General features: G+C 36.5%; 1 pseudogene across 1 annotated transcript; it reads left to right on the top strand.

Annotated features, from left to right (window-relative positions):
* Positions 1–14,689: 14,689 nt before the first annotated feature.
* Positions 14,690–20,325, top strand: LOC309665668 (asparagine synthetase domain-containing protein 1 pseudogene; annotated as a pseudogene). The gene has a single exon. The product of its transcript is annotated as an asparagine synthetase domain-containing protein 1 pseudogene (transcript).
* Positions 20,326–21,233: the final 908 nt, after the last annotated feature.

Raw genomic sequence — 21,233 nt, 5'->3', positions numbered from 1 at the left:
ATAATATTTTGGGGAAAATTACTAGTAATTACATTTCAATTCATTATATAATTACTGAGTGCTTAGTATGTGTAAAACAATACACCCATACATTACATATTTTATATGAGATCAGAAAACCTAAATATGTTTGCTATTATTAAGAGAGACATTGAGGTTACTGTTTTTTTGTTTTTTTTAAATGAATATTATGATTGTGCAACTCAGTTAAATGATCTGCTGACCAATGTTTGGGGGTTTTTTTGTTTTTTTTTTTAATTAATTTATTTTATTTTTGGCTGTGTTGGGTCTTCGTTTCTGTGCAAGGGCTTTCTCTAGTTGCGGCAAGCGGGGGCCACTCCTCATCGCGGTGCGCGGGCCTCTCACTATCGCGGCCTCTCTTGTTGCGGAGCACAGGCTCCAGACGTGCAGGCTCAGTAGTTGTGGCTCACGGGCCTAGTTGCTCCACGGCATGTGGGATCTTCCCAGACCAGGGCTCAAACCCGTGTCCCCTGCATTAGCAGGCAGATTCTCAACAACTGCGCCACTAGGGAAGCCCCGTTACTGCTGTTTTATGGATGTTTTACAAACCCACTTTGTAAAACTGTTTCATAGGAAAGGGTGTGGTTGAGCGTTTTGTTTTGTTTTAAATTTCCACAGTTGAGAATGTGGTGTGATAGACTTATCTTTCCTTATGGGAGAAGGGCTCAACCTCAATCAATGCCTTCCTACAAAAAAACAGCTACAGAGGGAAAATCGGTGAAGTCCCAGCGTGTGAAATCTTTTAGAAGAGATTTAGACTAGATTTAAAGTAAGTTTCTATTCATTGTGGATTCAAGGTACCTTAGTGCTAAACCAATTTTTGGAGTTGCCTATGTACAATTTCCCCTGCCCTCAGTGTAAGGTATTAAAATAAGACACCTAGAATCTTCAGTAGTAATACTATTAACTATCCAGTTCGTGGTAATATAACAATTAACTGTAGTTAGTGGTAGAACTAAAATAGTGGCAATATTACATTAACACTGTGGTTACCTGTGGCGAATGAAAATTGAACTTAAAATGTAGAAACGAAAGATTAGAGTTATTATGCAAAGTTCTTCAGTTTCTAGATAAAATAGGAATAGCATCATAGAATGAAAGAAAAATTGTGGATTTTGTTCTTAATAAGGTTTGGTTTCCTGAAATATATGCTGTTATGTGGCTCCCAGATCTCCCTTTAGGAATAAAGAACTTATTCCCACAGCTGCTGGGAATGTAGCTAGCAGAAAGGCCTCTTTAGGAGTTTTCTCTGCTAAAGAAAGATGCATTCCCAAAAGCATGTCCTAGTCCCAGGAATGACTAATCAACATAGGGATTTAAAGGCCCCAATTTCAAGGGCCCTCATCCCAAATCAAGATAACTCTGAAGGACCATCCCACTTTCAGAGCTCCTGGTGGGGCTGGCCGAGGCTTTCATTAAGAGTGTATCACAGCCCATCTTCTCCCTCTGTCCCGTGCTGCTTCTTTCCCTTCCCTTGCACAGGTGTTGCTCTCCAGAGCCCTTCCTAATAAATGTCCTGTATGCTAATCTTGACCTCAGTGTTCACTTTCCAGGGAACCCAATTTTGTCACTGACCAGCAGAGCCTTGCATAAGTCATGAAATATATGGTCATTATTAATAATTATCTTCTCCAGAACTTAGTTTCCTAATCTGAAAAATAAAGATCATCCTGAACTAGGGTTGTTGTTGGAGTGTTAAATGGAGTAACATACAAGTGGTTGTAGAGTTTTATAACTAATGCAGACTTGTGGCCAAACAGACATGAGTTCCAATTTCAGCTCTGCCTCTTACTAGCCATGCAACTTTTAGAACACTACCAAAGGTCTCCAAGTCTCTGGCTATAACATGCATGTAACAGTAATAATCAGACTTAAAATATTGCATTAATTCAGCATTTATTCTCATCTATAACATGAGAATAACAGTAATAGTCAGACTTAAAATCATTGCTTTAATTCAGCATTTACTATATGCCAGTCATTCAGCTAATTTTTAAAAACCTATATTTTAATAAATGTATTTAATTAAACCTATAAGGTTGTTGTAAGGATTAAGTGAACTAAGGCAATAGAGAGTTTTCTCCAATGCGTGCGTTTATAGCATACATAAATAAATGGTAGCCAGTATAATTTCTACTGTTATAATTCATCATAAAGCATTTATTACAGTGACTTGTACCAAAAATCAGATTTTTATAATTGCCAGGACCATATTTTTGTTTGAGAGAAATATTTTCTATCATGTAGTGACATAGAATTAAAAATACTTAAATCGTCTAAGCTAACACAGATATATTCACAATCCACAAGACAACAGTTAATAGGCCAAGCAGATAATAAATTATCAGAGAAGACTCCCTCTATTTCCCCTCTCCGTTTTTAACAGGTGGTACTGTATTCAAAAGCAGAGACCATTTGTCTATAAAACCAAGTTTATTAAACCCTCTTGTGATGATGGCGAGAGCTAGAATCTGCATTCTTATCGTTCCATAGATGAGGACTGGTGGTGGTGTGAGAAGGTGTGTAATTCAATCCCGCTCAGACTGTCAGCTTGATAATGACACCCTAATACACTTTCACCTCCTCAAGCCACAGAGAGGACCTCTTCTCCCTGAAGTGTTTTGTACACCATGAGGGCACCAGTTTATCCACCTGAGAGGTACACATTTTCTCAGCTTTTTATTAACTTCGCTTGATTTTTAAAATATTTACCCACTTTATGTCTACTTGAAAACGAATACTAAAGACATGGTAAAATCTGGGCTAACTGCATTGATAAATAACATTAAATGATTCCATTTTAAGCACAGATGTGGGGCTATTACCAAATACCTGAAAGGCATAAGATGGAGCCCCACACTAAGAACGGTGCAAGAACTCTCCTTGTATAGATCCTGGAGCAGGTGCACCAGCTCTGGATGTGAGAAAAAGAAACCCATCTTTTATTAAACCACTGTGTGGGTTTTCTGTTAATGGTGCCAAAGGCATTCCCAAATAATACAGGGTTATGCCTGTGTTGCCTCATTCTGCAATTTGCTTTTTCCATCAACATTTCATTTCAGATGCATCCATGTTAAAAAGTAAAGATGTAATTAATTCCTTTAAACTGCCCTATAGTATTCCATCATATGTCCATCCCACATTTTCTACTTGTTCCCCTACTGATAAAATTTTGAGTTATATCTAACTTATTCTTCTCAACAGTACTGTACTGTACGTACTTGTACATGTGTCCCTGTGTAAATAAGACAAAGTTTCTTTAACTACATTTAGCAGTGGAATAGCTAGTTGTAGGGCACAAATATTTTCAATTTCTATTTCATTAACTATTGATGTTGCCAGGTATTTCTGTTTGCCCCTCACAATCCTCCCTCTACTCCACCCTACCCTGGGAAGCTGAGTCTATCAATACAAAATACATCAAAGGACCTTTCAACTCCTGATGGGGCTTTTCCAATGGCAGAATATCTGAGGGAGGGTAAATCTAGATATTCATCCACCTGGCTGTACTCCCTGTGAGATTGCTACCTTTGCCCCTCAACTGAAGGCTTCCTCTCAAGACAACCTCTACAAGATTCACTCCTTCTGGGTTCCTGGAACCTTGACTCCCTCCCACATCCTTTCTGGTCTGGGGGCTGGTAACAGCTCCTCTGCCCACACCTTCAAAAATAGTCTCTTTGTAAAGCAAATCTCAAATCATTCTGCCATCTGTTTCCAGGTGAGAACATGACTGCATCCCTCCTGTACTGCTCTTCAAGGAGCCCGTGTTAATTTACAGACCTACCAGCAGTGCAGGAGAGTGTTCGTTACCCCACAGCCACACCGACACTTAATATTAACTGACTTACGTTTTCTCCTATCTTATAGATTCAATAAAGTTGATTGTTTTTGTTTTATTTTGTGCTTCTCTGATTACTAGTGAAATTGAGCATCTCTTTAGGTTTATAGGCCATTTTTCTCCCTATAAATTACTTTCTACTATCATTTGCCTATCTGTCTACTGGACTGTTTCTTGTTGGCTTTTAATCCTTTAAATATTTGAAATATTAATCCTTTATCTGTAACATGTGCTGGACTTTCTTCTATCTACTGTTTATCTCTTGCTTATGATGTTCTTTGTTGCCCAAACATTTTAAAAATCTACCTGTATTTTCTTCTGTCTTAAAGTTTTACTTTTCATGTTTCGGACTTTAACATAGCTGAAAATTATTTTTGTGCACAGTGTGAAATAGAAATCTAATAACATTTTTTTCCTCATAGTGAGCCAATTTTCACACCACCATTATTAAATAATCTGTCTTTTCCTCCTTGATTTGAAATGGTGCCTACTTCCATGCCTAATTTTTAATGACTTACGGGTCTGAATTTTATGTTTTATTCCATTCATCTATTTGCTGCCAATACCACACTGTTATAAGAATTGATACTAAGGCTTTTATAATATGTCTTAACATCTAGTAGCACAACAGTAATTTACTACTACATTTTAATTTGTTTATTGCTAGCTGAGAAATGTAAGTTACTTCTGTATTTGATCTTGAATCCAGAACAAGAATCTGAACTGTCTTATTCATCCTAATAGTTTTGTCCATTGATTGTTTTAGGTTTTCTATGTAGATCTGCAAATAATGAAAGTTTTACCTCTTTCTTTCTATTTCTTGTACTTCTTATTTCTTTATCTTACCAGAACATTTTAGGACCTCAGTCCCATAGTTAATAATAGTGGTGATAATGGATGTTCTTGTTACTTTGGGGACTATTTCTAATATTTATTCCTTGCATCCATGCCCTTGCAATATGTGGAGTCTCTTTCCTAACCCCCAGTATCCATATTGGCCATTTGACTTTTTTCGGCCAATGGGACATTAGCAAAAGGGATGGAAGCAAAGGCTTGAATGGTGCTTGTGCATTAGGGTTTTCACTCTCGCTGCTTTTCTGATCTTCCATTACATTAACAAGTTCAGGATAACTTAATATAATGAGATAATCACGGCCCAGTTATCCTTCACTCTAGCAAACTCATAGACATGTGAGTGAGGCCATCAAACATGTGTGACCCCAGTTGAGACCAGCAGAAAAATTGTCCAGCTGAACACTGTTTAAATTTCTGATCCACAAAATAGCTAATACATGGCTGTTATTTTAAGTGTCGAAATTTTGGTGGTGGTTTTAAGCTATGTGTTATGTGGCAAAAGCAAATTGATATAGTCAATTGAGAGAGATGGGTTAAAATCTCTTGCTAAGATTTTCAGTTTAACCTAGTACTTCTGTTAGTTTTTGCTATGAAGATTTGAGACTGTAATGTTAGATGAATTTAACCTTAAAATTATTGTTGTTTTACAGGTGGATTGTATCTTTTATCATTATGCGATTAACCTTTTTTATCCCTAACTAATGTTTCTGCCTTAAAATATAATTTGTCTGATACTAATAGAGGTATACTTTTTAAAAAAAGATTATTTTCCTGGTATGCCCTTTACCATTCTTATGCTTTCATTCTTTCTGTGTCCTAAAAGGAAATAAATCTGCCAATCCTGTCCTTAAAAAGAGATGGAAAGTTTAGCTAATTTACATCTATTGTGATTATTGGTGTACTTGTATTTGTATTTATTTCCACTGTCCCTTCGGCTTTTATTAAGCTTTTCTCCTTCCTACTTCACACTGATTTATGAAGTTTTTTTAACCCCCCTCTTTTTCCAACCATACTGTAAATTATATATTCTTTTTTATTCCTTTTAGCAATTATCCTTAAATTTTTAACTTAACAACAGATGGAAAGTCTAAGGAGAACCAGTAACTCTCCCTTCCCCTTAAAATTATAAACCAGAAAACTTTAACTCTGATCATTCTCCTTTTGTTTTACTTGGCCTTGTTCATATACTTGTTAGACGTTTGGCTATCTTCTTTGTGAAATGACTATTCAAGTTTTTAGCCCATTTTATAATTGAATTGTCTACCTTTTTCTTTTTGACTGGTAGGAATTCTTTTAATATTCAGAAGAAAAGTCCTTTATTAGATATATGTATTGCAAATATCTTCTCTCAGTCTGGGGTTTGCTTTTCAATCTTTCTTAATGGCATATTTTGATGAACAGAAGTTCTTAATTTTAATTAAGTTCAACATCTTTCTCTTTTCCCTCACACTGCTTTTTATGTTCTGTTTAAGAAATCTGTGCTTATACAAAAGTCATTAAGGTGTCCTGTGTTTTATTCTTGAAGCTTGATTGTTTTTAGCTTTCAGATCGAGATTTATGATCCATATCAATATTTTTTTGTATTATAGGAGGTAGGGCTAAAGATTAATTTTGTCATTCAGCAATCCATTTCCTCTATTACCAAATATTTAAAGAAGCTTTCTTCCGCATTAAATTGCTTTGCACCTTTGCTGAAAAACAAGTTGGTTCTATATGTAGGGCCCTATTTTGGGGCTCTATTATTTTTAATTTGTCTACTTGACTATTCTTGCACTATATCACCTTGCCCTAATTATTATAGCTTTATATTAAGTAAGCTTGATAGCCCATAGTATAAATCTTTCAACTTGGCTCTTCTTCAAAATAATCATGACTGTTCTAAGCCTGCTGCATTTTCATATACATTTTAGAATCATTACCTGAGGAGACTTATCTATACTAGAACTAATTTAGATAACAAGGTCCTAGACTTCAAGCCAATACCATATTGGAATAAGACAAGTGTGGGAGAGAGTGAAGGTTTTGTGCATGCAGAAGGAATGTGAGTTGTTGTGTCCAGAGGGAAGACTGTGGGAGATTATATTTTCCAGAGATGGCCACAACTATATCTCCTATGTTACATGTTTTTCTGCATTACCTTGTTACCCTCAAGATGAGCCCCCAAAACATCTAGCTTTGAAAGCCAACAGGGCTTGCATCCATGAGATCTACAAGACTATAGTGAATGAAGAGACGATTCTTAAAGGGCTCACTCAGACTCACTGTGGCTACCCCTCAGAGCACAGAGCAGAGGCAGTAGACTGAAACACCCAGTCTTTCACTAAAAGAGGCTTATTTGCTTATTTTAAAACCTTCAGCCTGAGGGATAGGCTTCTAATTCATCCAGTTAGAGGAACATAAAGAAAAAAACAAAAAGAGTGGAGATAGCTCAAAGGACCTGTGGGACAACATCAAGAGGACCAATGTTCACATTATAGGAATCTGAGAAGGAGAAATGAAAGAGAAAGGGGCAGAACACTTTTTGAAGAAATATTTACTGAAAACTTGCCTAACCTGGGGAAGGAGACAGACATCCAGATCGAGGAAGACTAGAATGTTTCAAATAAGAAGAATCCCAAAAGACCCACACCAAGACATATTATAACTAAACTGTCAAAAGTTAAAGACAAGGAGAGATTCTAAAATGCAGCAAGAGAGGGACACTGCCAATACAACAGAGTAGAAAGACCCTGAGCTCACCTCCTCTCATGGGCACACCAAAATTACAAGTATTTACAGAACTGCTATCAATGAAAAAGACCAGAGCTTCCAGAAAAGACTTTGTACAACTAAAGATATAAAGAAGGAACTACAAAAAGAGATGGGTTGGAGGTTCAGAATCACAGTATAGTTAAGACCTACACCCCCAGGTGGGTGACACACAATTGAGAGATTAATTACAATTGCAGAGGTTCTCCCCAAGGAATGAGGGGTCTGAGCCCCACATTGGGATCCTCAGCTTGGAAGTACCATGCCATGAAGACAAGCCCCCAGAATGTTTGGCTTTGAGGGCCAGTGGGGTTTACTTCCAGGAGACCCAGAGGGCTGTGGGAAATAGAGACTCCACTCTTAAACAGTGCACACAAAATTTCACATGCTCTGGGACCCAGGGCAGAAGCACTAATTTGAAAGGAGCCTAGGTGAGACCTACCTGCTGATCTTAGAGAGTCTTCCAAAGAGGCAGGAGGAAACTGCAGCTCACGCTGAGGACATAGACACTGGCAGCAGCCATTTTGGGGAGTTCATTCTACTACGTGGACAGTGGTGCTGGCACGCACCATTTTTGAATCCTTCCTCTAGTTTATTAGCCTCAGGACCAAGTCCTGCCACAGACCACCAGCCTGTAGGCACCAGTGCTGGGATACCTCAGGCCACACAATTAACTGGGGGGGACACAGCCCCATCCATCAGCAGATAGGCTGCCTTAAGATCACCTGAGCCCACAGCTGCCCCTGGACATGGCCCTGGCCCCACTCACCAATGCACACACACTAGACCCAAGACCCCCAGGACCATGCAGCCAGACCCCAGGACCCAGCTCTGCCTGCCAGTGAGGTGGCACTAGCCCCAGGACCTAGCTTCACCTACTGGTGGGCGGGAACCAGCCCCATGATATCCTGGACCCTGACTCCACCCACCAGTGAACCAGGCACCAGTGGTTCTGTAGCCAGCCACCTCGTGACCTGGCCCTGCCACCAGTGGCCAGTAGCCTCTACACAAGGCATGGCCTGACAACAACCAGACTGGGGGCCAGCCATGCCTACCACACTGCCCACAGTACTCAGCTCACCACAACAGAAGGACCCACAAAGCCCACACAGGGGGCACCCCTAGAGCATATAACTCTGGTCTCACACACACACACACACACACACCTCATGGTAACCACAAATTAAAAATCTCAAATAGATACACGTATGAAAAAGAAAAAGGAATCCAAACATACCACTAAAGATACCAATCAAGTCACCAAGGAAGAGAACAAAAGAAGAAATGAACAAAACAGAACTATAAAAACAACCCAACAAGCAATTAACAAAATACATATCAATAAATACCCTAAATGTAAATGAACTAAATGTTCCAATCAAAAGACAGAGAGTGGCTAAATGAATAAAAAAAAAAGAAAAAGAACTGTATATATGCTATATACAAGAGACTCATTTAAGATCTAAAGACACACAGACTAAAAATGAGAGGATAGAAAAAGGTATTCCATGCAAATAGAAATCAAAAGAAAGCTGGGGTAGCAATACTTATATCAGACAAAAATAGACTTTAAAACAAAGACTGTTACGAGAAACAAAGAAGGATATTACATAATGATCAAGGGATAAATCCAAGAAAAAGATATAACAATTATAAATATATATGCACCCAACATAGTACTACCTAAATACATAAAGCAAATATTAACATGCATAAAGAAAGAAATTGACAGCACAATAAAATCAGAAGTGAAAAAGGAGAATTACAACCAGCACCACAGAAACACAATGATTTCTATGAATAATTATATACCAATAAAATGGACAACCTAGAAGAAATGGACAAATTCTTAGAAAGGTACAATTTCTCAAGACTGAAGCAAGAAGAAATAAAAAATATGAACAGACCAAGTACCAGTGATGAAATTGAATCAGTAATAAAAACTCCCAACAAACAAAAGTTCAGGACCAGATGGCTTCACAGGTGAATTCTATGAAACATTTAGAGAAGAGTTAACACCTATCCTTCTCAAACTATTCCAAAAAATTGCAGAAGGAATACTTCCAAACTGATTCTATGAGGCCAGCATCACCCTTCTACCAAAACCAGACAAAGATATCACAGAAGAAGAAAATTACAGGCCAATATCACAATATCACTAATGAACAAAGATGCAAAAATCCTCGACAAAATATTAGCAAACTAAATCCAACCATACATTAAAAGGATCATACACCGTAATCATGTGGGATTTATCCCAGGGATACAAGGATGGTTCAATATCCACGAATCAATCAATGTCATACACCAAACTGAAGAGTAAAAATCAAATGATCATTTCAATAGCTGCAAAAAAAAAAAAAAAAAAAAGCTTCAGACAAAATTTAACAACCATTTATGATAAAAACTCTCCAGAAAGTGGGTATAGAGGGAATATACCTCAACACAATAAAGGCCATACATGTTAAGTCCAGAGCTAACATCATACTCAATGGTGAAAAGCTGAAAGCATTTCCTCTAAGACCAGGAACAAGACAAGGATGCCTACTCTCACCACTTTTACTGAACATAGTATCGGAAGTCCTATCCATAGCAATCAGACAAGAAAAGAATTAAAAGTAATTCAAATTGGAAATGAAAAAGTAAAACTGTTACTATTTGCAGATGACATGATTACTATACATAGAAAATCCTAAAGATGCCAATAAAAATATACTAGAGTTCATCAATGAATTCAGTAAAGTTGCAGGATACAAAATTAATAAGCAGTCTGTTGCATTTCTATATTCTAAGGAAGAATTCTCAGAAAGAGAAATTAAGGAAACAATTCCATTCACGATTGCATCAAAAAGAATAAAATACCTAAAAATTAACCTGCCTAAGGAGGTAAAAGACCTGTACTAGGACAACTATAGGATGCTGATGAAAGAAACTAAAGATAACATCAACAGATGGAAGGATACATTGTGTTCACGAATTGGAGGAATTCATATTGTTAAAATGACCAATGGCATTTTTCACAGAACTAGAACAAATAATTTTAAAATTTGTATGGAAACATAAAAGACCCTGAAAAGCAAAAATAATCTTGAGAATGAAAAACATAGCTGGAGGTATCATGCTCCCCAACTTCAGATGATACTACAAAGCTACAGTTATCAAAACAGTATCATACTGGCACAAAAACAGACACATATATTAATGGAACAGAATAGAGAGCCCAGAAATAAACCCACACATTTATGGTCAATTAATCTATGACAAAGGAGGCAAGAATATACAATGGAGAAAAGACAGTCTCTTCAATAAGTGGTGCTGGGAAAACTGTACAGTTACATGTAAAAGAACGATATTAGAACATTTTCTTACATACAACAATAAACTCAAAATAGATTAAAGACCTAAATGTAACACTGGAAACCATAAAACTCCTAGAAGAATACATAGGTGGAACACTCTTTGACATAAATTGTAGCAATATTTTTTCGGATCTGTCTCCTAAGGCAAAGGAAACAAAAGCAAAAATAAACAAATGGGACCTAACTAACCTTAAAGCTTTTGAACAGCACAGGAAACCATCAACAAAATGAAAAGGCAACCTGCTGAATGGGAGAAAATATTTGCAAATGATATGACCAAGGAGTTAATATCCAAAAAATATAAACAGTTCATACAACTCAATGTGAAAAAATCCAATTAAAAAATGGGCAGGATACATGAATAGATATTTTTCCAAAGAAGATATACAGATGGCCAACAGGCACATGAAAAGATGCTCCACATCACTACATCCAGGAAATACAAATAAAACCACAATGAGGTATCACCACACACCTGTCAGAATGGGTATCATCAGAAAGACAACAAATAATAAATGTTGGTGAGTATGTGGAGATAAGGGAACCCTAGGTCCCTATTGGTGGAAAGGTAAGTTGGTGTAGCCACTCTGGAAGACGGTATGGGTGTTTCTCAAAAAACTAAAAATAGAATTACCATATGATCCAGCAATTCCAGTCCATACATCTGAAGAAAACGAAAACACTAAGTTGAAAAGATTCATGAACCCCAATGTTCATAGCAGCATTATTTACAATAGCCAAGATGCGGAAGCAACCTAGGTGTCCATCAACAGTTGAATGGATAAATAAGATGTGGCATACACACCCACACACACACACACACACATATATATATCCACACACAATGGAATACTACTCAGCCATAAAAATGAATGAAATTTTGCCATTTTGCAGCAACATGGATGGACCTGGAGGGTATTATGCTTAGTGAAATAAGTCAGACAGAAAAATACAAGAACTGTATATTATCACTTACATGTGGAATCTAAACAATAAAACAAACTAGTGAATACAACAAAAAGAAACAGACTTACAGATATAGAGCACAAACTAGTGGTTACCAATGGGGAGAGGGGAGGAGTGTGTAGAAAGATAGGAGAAGGGGATTAAGAGGTACAGACTACTACGTATAAAATAAATAAGCTACAGGGGTATATTGTATACCACAGGCAATATAGCCAATATTTTATAATAACAATAAATGGTCTATAACCTATAAAACTTTTGAATCATGTTTTACACCTAAAACTAATATAATATTGTAAATCAACTATACATGAATAAAAAGTATATTTATCAAACTAATAATAAATAAGTATTTTTTATAACTAATAATAAATAAATAAATAGCAGCAAGAAAGAAATAATGTGTTACATACAAGGTAGCCCTTAGAGGACTATCAGCAGATTTTTCAGCAGACACTTTGCAGGCCAGAAGGGAGTACAATATATTCAAAATGCTGAAAGATAAACATGGCCAACCAAAATTATCTCCCCAGCAAAGCTGTCCTTCACAATTGGAGGAGAGAAGGTTTCCCAGACAAGCAAATCTGAAGGAGTTCTGTACCACTAGACTGGCCTTACCAGAAATGTTAAAGGGACTTCTTGAAGCTGAAATGAAAGGGTGCTAATTAGTAACAGGAAAACATGAAAGTATAAATATCACAGGTAAAGTTTTGTATACAGTTAAATTTAGAATAATGTAATATTGGTGGGTTAATTAGTTATAAATCTAGTATGAAGGTTAAAGCAAAGTAGTAAAAAAAACTACACCTACAATAATTTTTTAATGAGTACAGAAGATAAAAAGATATAAATCATGATATCAGAAACATAAAACGGGGAGGGGAGAGTAAAAATGTAGAGCTTTAGAATGCATTTGTACTTAAGTTGGTATCAACTAAAAATAGACTTTTAAAAATATAAGAGGTATTATGTACACTTCATGGTAACCACAAAGCAAAAACCTATAGTAGATACACAAAAAAGAAAGAGAAAGGAATCTAAGCATGTAACTTCAGAAAATCATTAAGTCACAAAGGAAGAGAGCAAGAGAAGAAAAAACAAAAAAATTTAAAAACAGCCAGAAAACAATGAACAAAATGGCAATAAATATATATCTATCAATAATTACTTTTAATGTAAATGGGCTAAATTCTCCAATCAAAAGAAACAGAGTGGCTGAATGGATTTAAAGAAAAAGACCCAACTACACCCATTTATGATAAAAAAACTCTCCAGAAAATGGGTATAGAGGGAACCTACCTCAAGATAATAAAGACCATATACAACAAACCCACAGCAAACATCATTCTCAATGGTGAAAAACTGAAAGCATTTCTTCTAAGATTAAGAACAAGATAAAAGTGTCCACTCTCATCATTATTATTCAACATAGTTTTGGAAGTCCTAGCCATGGCAATCAGAGAAGAAAAAGAAATAAAAGGAATCCAAATCAGAAAATAAGAAGTAAAGCTGTCACTGTCTGCAGATGACATGATACTATACATAGAAAATCCTAAAGATGCCACCAGAAAACTACTAAAGCTAATCAATGAATTTAGTAAAGTTGCAGGATACAAAATTTATACACAGAAATTTCTTGCATTCCTATACACAAACAACAAAAGAACAGAAACAGAAGTTAAGGGAAAAAAATCCCATTTACCATTGCAATAAAAAGAATAAAATACCTAGGAATAAATCTACCTAAGGAGGCAAAAGATCTGTATGCAGAAAACTGTAAGATATTGATGAAAGAAATAAAAGATGACACAAACAGATAGATGTTCCAATCCATGTTCTTGGATTGCAAGAATCAATATTGTGAAAATGACTATACTACCCAAAGCAATCTACAGATTCAATGCAATCCCTATCAAATTACCAATGGCATTTTTCAAAGAATTAGAACAAAAAATTTTACAATTTGTACAGAAACACAAAAGACCTCAAATAGCCAAAGCAATTTTGAGAAAGAAAAGTGGAGCTGGAAGAATGAGGCTCCCTGGCTTCACACTATACTACAAAGCTACAGTAATCAAGACAGTAAGGTACTGGTACAAAAACAGAAATATAGATCAATGAACCAGGATAGAAAGCCCAGAGATAAATCCATGCACCTATGGTCACCTAATCAATGACAAAGGAGGCAATAATATACAATGGAGAAAAGACAGTCTCTTCAATAAGTGGTGCTGGGAGAACTGGACAGCTACATGTAAAAGAATGAAATTAGAACACTCCCTAACACCATACACAAAAATAAACTCAAAATGGCTTAAAGACCTAAATGTAAGGCCAGATACTATAAAACTCTTAGAGGAAAACACAGGCAGAACACTCTATGACATAAAGCACAGCAACATCTTTTTTGACCCACCTCCTAGAGTAATGAAAATTAAAACAAAAATAAACAAATGGGACCTAATGAAACTTCAAAGCTTTTGCACAGAAAAGGAAACCATAAACAAGACAAAAAGACAACCCCCAAAGTGGGAGAAAATATTTGCAAACGAAGCAACTGACAAAGGATTAATCTCCAAAATATACAAACAGCTCATGCAGCTCAATATCAAAAAAAAAAAAAACCCCAAACAACCCAATCAAAGAATGGGCAGAAGACCTAAATAGACATTTCTCCAAAGAAGACATACAGATGGCCAACAAATACATGAAAAGATGCTCAACATCACTAATTATTAGAGAAATGCAAATCAAAACTACAATGAGGTATCAGCTCACACCAGTCAGAATGGCCATCATCAAAAAATCTACAAACAATAAATGCTGGAGAGGGTGTGGAGAAAAGGGAACCCTCTTTCACTGTTGGTGGGGATGTAAATTGATACATGGAGAACACTATGGAGAACAGTATGGAGGTTCCTTAAAAAACTAAAAATAGAACTACCATACAACCAGCAATCCCACTACTGGGCATATACCCTGAGAAAACCATAATTCAAATAGAGACATGTACCACAATGTTCACTGCAGTACTATTTACAATAGACCGGACATAGAAGCAACCTAAGTGCTCATCGACAGATGAATGAATAAAGAAGATGTGGCACATATATACAATGGAATGTTACTCAGCAATAAAAAGAAACGAAATTGAGTTATTTGTAGTGAGGTGGATGGACCTAGAGTCTGTCATACAGAGTGAAGTAAGTCAGAAAGAGAAAAACAAATATTGTATATTAACACATATATGTGGAACCTAGAAACATAGTATAGATGATCTTACTTGCAAAGCAGAAATACAGACACAGACGTAGAGAACAAAAGTATGGATACCCAGGGGGAAAGGGGGAGTGGGATGAATTAGGAGATTGGGATTGACATATATACACTACTGATGCTATGTATAAAATAGATACCTAATGAGAACATACTGTATAGCACAGGGAACTCTACTCAGTGCTTTGTGGTGACCTAATTGGGAAGGAAATCCCAAAAAGAGGGGATATATGTATATGTATAGCTGATTCACTCTGCTGTACAGCAGAAACTAACACAACATTGTAAAGCAACTATACACCAATAAAAATTAATTTAAAAAAGAAAAGAAAAAGAAAAAGACCCAACTATATGCTGCTTAGAAAAAATTCACTTCATGCTTAAGGACACACAAAGACTGCAAATGAAGGAATGGATGCAATGCAAACCAAAAAAAAAATTCTGGGGTACCTATAGTTACATCAGACAAAATAGACTTTAAGACAAGACTGCAATAAGAGACAAAGAAGGTCACTGTATAATGACAAAAGGGTCAATCCAACAGGGTATAACATCTGTAAATATTTATTCACCCCCAATATGAGCACTTAAATATATAAAGTAGATATTAACAAACTTAAAGGGAGAAATAGACAGCAAAACAGTAATAGTAGGAGATTTCAATACCACACTTTCATCAGTAGATAGAGCATTCAGACAGAAAATTGATGAGAAAACACTGGATTTAAATAACATGTTAGACCAGATGGACTTAATAGACATTTCCAGAACATTCCATCCAAAAGCAGTATAATACACATTCTTCTCCAACACACATGGAACATTCTCCAAGATACATCATATGTTAGCCACAAAACAAGTCTTGATAAATATAAGAAGTTTGAAATATGAAATCATATCAAGCATCTTTTCCAGCCACAATGGTATAAAAGTAGAGATTAATTACAATAAGAAAACTTGAAAATACACAAATATATGGATATTAAACATCATCCTACTGAAAAACTGATGGGTCAAAGAAGAAATTAAAAGCAAAGTAAATATCTTGAGATAAATGAAAATGGAAATACAATATATCAAAACTTATGGGATGCAGCAAAAACAGTTCTGAGACAAGTTCATGGTGATAAATGCCTACATTAAGAAACAAGAAAAACCTCAAATAAACAACATAACTTTATACCTCAAGAAACCAGAAAAAGAACAAATAAAATCCAAAGTTCGTAGAAAGAAAGAAATAACAAAGATTACAATGGAAATAAATGATTGGAGACTAAAAAGACAATAGAAAAAATCAATGAAACTAAGAGTTGGTTCTTTGAAAAGATAAACGAAATTGACAAACCTTTAGCTGGACTCACCAAGAATAAAAGAGAGAAGACTCAAACAAAATCAGAAATGAAAGAGGAGACATGGTAACTTATACAGCAGAAATACAAAGGATCTGGGCTTCCCTTGTGGTCCAGTGGTAAAGAATCCGCCTTACAGTGCAGGGGACATGGGTTCCATCCCTGGTCAGGGAACTGAGATGCTGCGGGGCAACTAAGCCCGCATGCCACAACTACTGAGCTTGTGTGCCTCAACTAGAGCCCACATGCTGCAAACTACAGAGCCCACGTGCTCTGGAACTCACGCGCCACAACTACAGAGCCTATGCGCCCTGGAGCCTGCACACCACAACTAGAGAAGAGAAAACCCACATGCCACAACTAGAGAGAAGCCTGCGCACCACAACAAAGAGCCCGCATGCCACAATGAAAGATCCCGCATGCCTCAACAAAGATCCCGTGTGCCGCAACTAAGATCTGACACAGCCAAAAATAAATTAATAAGTAAATCTTTAAATAAAAAAAAAAGAAATACAAAGGATCATAAGAGACTACTATGAACAATTATACACCAAAAAATTGGACAACTTAGAAGAAATGTATACATTTCTAGAAACATACAACCTACCAAGACTGAATCATGAAGAAATAGAAAATCTGAGTAGATCTATTACTAGGAAGGAGGTGGAATTAGTAATAAAAAAAATCTCCCAACAAACAAAAGTCAGGAACAGATGGCTTCACTGGTGAATTCTACCAAACATTTAAAGAAGAATTAATAACAATCCATCTCAAACTCTTCCAAAAAATATAGACGAGGAGGGAACACTTCCAAACTCATTTTACAAGGCCAGCATTACTCTGATATCAAAACTAGACAGGAACACAACAAGAAAAGAAATTACAGGCCAATATTCTTGATAAACATAGAGGCAAAAATCCTCAACACTGCATATTTGATGCTCTGTGGAGATGCCCAGCCAGGGTGTACAACCCAAGGACGGTGAGGGGCTGGTCCTTACCAACAACTCGGCTGTGCACAAGGAAGACCTCGGCGGCGAGGTTACAGAACAAAAAATTGTTGTGGATGAACTTTCTAACCTGTAGAAGAACAGGAAAGTATATAGGCAGCAACAGAACAGCAACATATTTTCTTGCATATTGAACAGAAATGCTTTCTGAAAGCAAAAATATATTGGATGAGCTGAGGAAAGAATACCAAGAAATAGTAAACTCAGAGAAGACCAAATCAAGAAATAGTAAACTTAATTTTGCATAGAAATGTGTGGCATTTGTTGTGCAGTAAGCTTTTCTGTTGAGCATTTCAGCAACGATTTGAAAGTGGATTTACTGTGTAATCTTAAACGGTGGGGACCCAATAGTAGTAAACAGTTGTTAAAGTCTAATGTTAATTACCAGTGTTTATTTTCTGGTCATGTCCTTCACTTAAGAGGTGTGTTGACCACCCAGCCTGTGAAAGATGAAAGAGGCTATGTATTCCTGTGGAATGGAGAAGTCTTTAGTGGAATAAAGGTTGAAGCTGAAGAGAATGATACTCAAATAATGTTTAATTATCTTTCCTCTTGTAAGAATGAATCTGATATTTTGTCAGTCTTCTCAGAAGTCCAAGGTCCTTGGTCTTTTATATATTATCAAGCATCTAGTCATTCTTTATGGTTTGGTAGGGATTTTTTTTGGTCGTTCTAGCTTCCTTTGGCATTTTAGTAATTTGGGCAAGAATTCCGTTCTCTCTTCAGTTGGCACCCAATCATTTGGAGTGGCCAATCAGTGGCAAGAAGTTCCAGTATCTGGAATTTTCAGAATTGATCTCAAGAATACTTCCATTTCCAAATCTGTTGTTTTAAATTTGTATCCTTGGAAATAACTCTAGGGAGGATGCTATCAAAGAATGTGTTAATAGCCTGACTCAAATTTCAGCAGACTTGTCAACATTTGTATCAGTGGTAGCAAAAGAAGCCAAACTGTATCTTAAAGAACCTGTTGTCCCTTTAAATATGACGTTGCCACAAGCTGCATTTGAGATCCATTGCAGTAGAATTTCCAGCGTCCCACTGACAAGAGAGACCCTTCAGGTCTTTCTTATTGATGGACACATGAAGGAAGTAGTTCAGCAGTTCATCGATGTCCTGAGTGTTGCAGTCAACAGACGTGTCTTGTGTTTACCTAGGGATGAAAACCTGACATCAAACAAAGTTTTGAAAACTAGTAATAGAAAAGCAAATGTTGCAATCCTATTTTCTGGGGGGATTGAGTCCATGGTTATTGCAGCCCTTGCTGACCATCACATTCCCTTAGATGAACCAATTGATCTTTTTAATGTGGCTTTCATGACTAAAGAAAAGACCATACCAGCTAGTTTTAACAAAAAAGGGAGAAAACGGAAAATCATTGTGAAATACCCTCTGAAGAATCCTCTAAAAATGTCGTTGCTGCTGCTACTCCTGGTGAACAATTCAACATACCAGATCGAATCACAGGAAGAACAGGACTAAAGGAACTACAAGCTGCCAACCCTTTTCGGATGTGGAATTTTGTTGAAATTAATGTTTCTCTAGAAGAACTGCAAAGATTAAGAAGAACTCGAATATCCCACTTCATTCAGCCTTTGGATACAGTGTTGGATGATAGCATTGGCTGTGCAGTCTGGTTTGCTTCTGGAGGATTTGGTTGGTTAGTGACCCAGGATGAAGCAAAACCATATTAGAGCAGTGCAAAGGTAGTCCTTACTGGAATCGGTGCAGATGAGCAGCTTGCAGGTTATTCTCGTCATCGTGCCTGCTTCAAGAACACACGGGCCAGAGGAATGAATAAGGAAATTGAGATGGAACTGGGTTGAATTTCTTCTAGAAATCTTGGTCGTGATGACAGTTATTGGTGATCATGGAAAAGAAGGAAGATTTCCTTTCCCGCATGAAAATGTCTCCTTTCTAAATTTCCTACCAGTTTGGGAAAGGGCAAATTTGACTTTATCCCATAGAATTGGTGAAAAACTAGTTTTGCATCTTGCAGCAGTGGAACTCAGTCTTACAACCTCTGCTCTTCTGCCAAAATGGGGCATGCAATTTGGATCCAGAATTGCAAAAATGGAAAAGAATAATGAAAAGACATCTGATAAATGTGGAAGGCTCCAAGTCATTTCTTTAGAAAACCTTTCTATTGAAAAAGAGATTAAAATGTAATATTTCATAGTGTAACAACATTTACTGAATGATGATTTAAAAAAAATAAAATACTCTGCTGCTTTAAAAACAAACAAAAACTCCTCAACAAATATTAGCTAACCAAATTCAACAATACATGATTAAGTATACTGTTATCATAAACTTATACCATGATCAAGTATGATTTATTCCAGGCATGTAATGATGGTTCAATGCCTTCAAATCAATGTGTGATACACCACATTAACAAAATGAAGGATAAAATCATATGATCGTCTCAATAGATGCAGAAAAAGCACTTGACAAAATTTAACATCTATCCCTGATAAAAATGCTCAACAAACTGAGTATAAAGGGAATGTACCTCAACACAATAAAGGCCATATATTACAAGCCCACAGCAAACACTGTACTCAATGGTTTAAAAAAAGAAAGAAAGAAAGAAAGCTTTGCTTCTAAGATCAGGAACAAGACAAAGATGCCAACTCTTGCCACTTTTACTCAACAGTGAAAGTGCTAGCCAGAGTAATAGTCAAGAAAAAAAAAAGGCATCCAAATTGAAAAGGAACATGACATTTGCATCTATTTGCAGGTGACATGATATTATATATAGAAAACCCTAAAAACTCCACCAAAAAAAACAACTGTTAGAACTAATAAATGAGTTCAGTAAACTTGAAGGATATAAAATCAATATACAAAAGTTAGTTGCATTTCTATACACTAATAATGAACTATCAGAAAGAGAAATTTGGGCTTCCCTGGTGGCGCAGTGGTTGAGAATCTGCCTGCTAATGCAGGGAACACGGGTTCGAGCCCTGGTCTGGGAGGATCCCACATGCCGCGGAGCGGCTGGGCCCGTGAGCCACAATTACTGAGCCTGCGTGTCTGGAGCCTGTGCTCCGCAACAAGAGAGGCCGCGATAGTGAGAGGCCCGCGCACAGCGATGAAGAGTGACCCCCACTTGCCACAACTGGTGAAGGCCCTCGCACAGAAACGAAGACCCAACATAGCCATAAATTAAAAATAAATAAATAAATAAAAATTAAAAAAAAAAATAAAAAGTTTTAAAAAAAAAAAAAAAAAAGAAAGAGAAATTAAGAAAACAGTCACATTTACAATTGCAAAAGAATAAAATACCTAGAAATAAATTTAACCAAGGAGGTGAAATACATACACACTGAAAACTGTAAGACATTGATGAAAGAATTTGAAGACACAAATAAATGGAAAGATATTCCATGCTCATTAATTGGAAGAATTAACATTGTTAAAATGTCTCTACTACCCAAAGCAATTGATAGATTCAATGTAACCCCTATCATAATTTCAATGGCATTTTTCACAAAAATAGAACATACAATCCTAAAATTTGTATGGAACCACAAAGGCACTGAATAGCCAAGGCAATCTTGAGAAAGAAAAAGCTGGAGGCGTCACACTTCCTGATTTCAAACTATACTACAAAGATATACTAATCAAAACAGTATAGTACTGTCATAAAAACAGACACATAGACCAATGGAACAGAATAGACAGCCCAGAAATAAGCCCATGCACATATGGTCAATTACTTTGCCACAAAGGAGCCAAGAATATAAAATGGGGAAAGGATAGTCTCTTCAATAATGGTGTTGGGAAAACTAGACAGCCACATGCA

The sequence above is a fragment of the Balaenoptera physalus genome (assembly GCF_965194825.1).
Source record: "Balaenoptera physalus genome assembly, chromosome: 8".
Lineage (NCBI taxonomy): Eukaryota > Metazoa > Chordata > Mammalia > Artiodactyla > Balaenopteridae > Balaenoptera > Balaenoptera physalus.
This window is presented reverse-complemented; position numbering and strand designations above follow the sequence as displayed.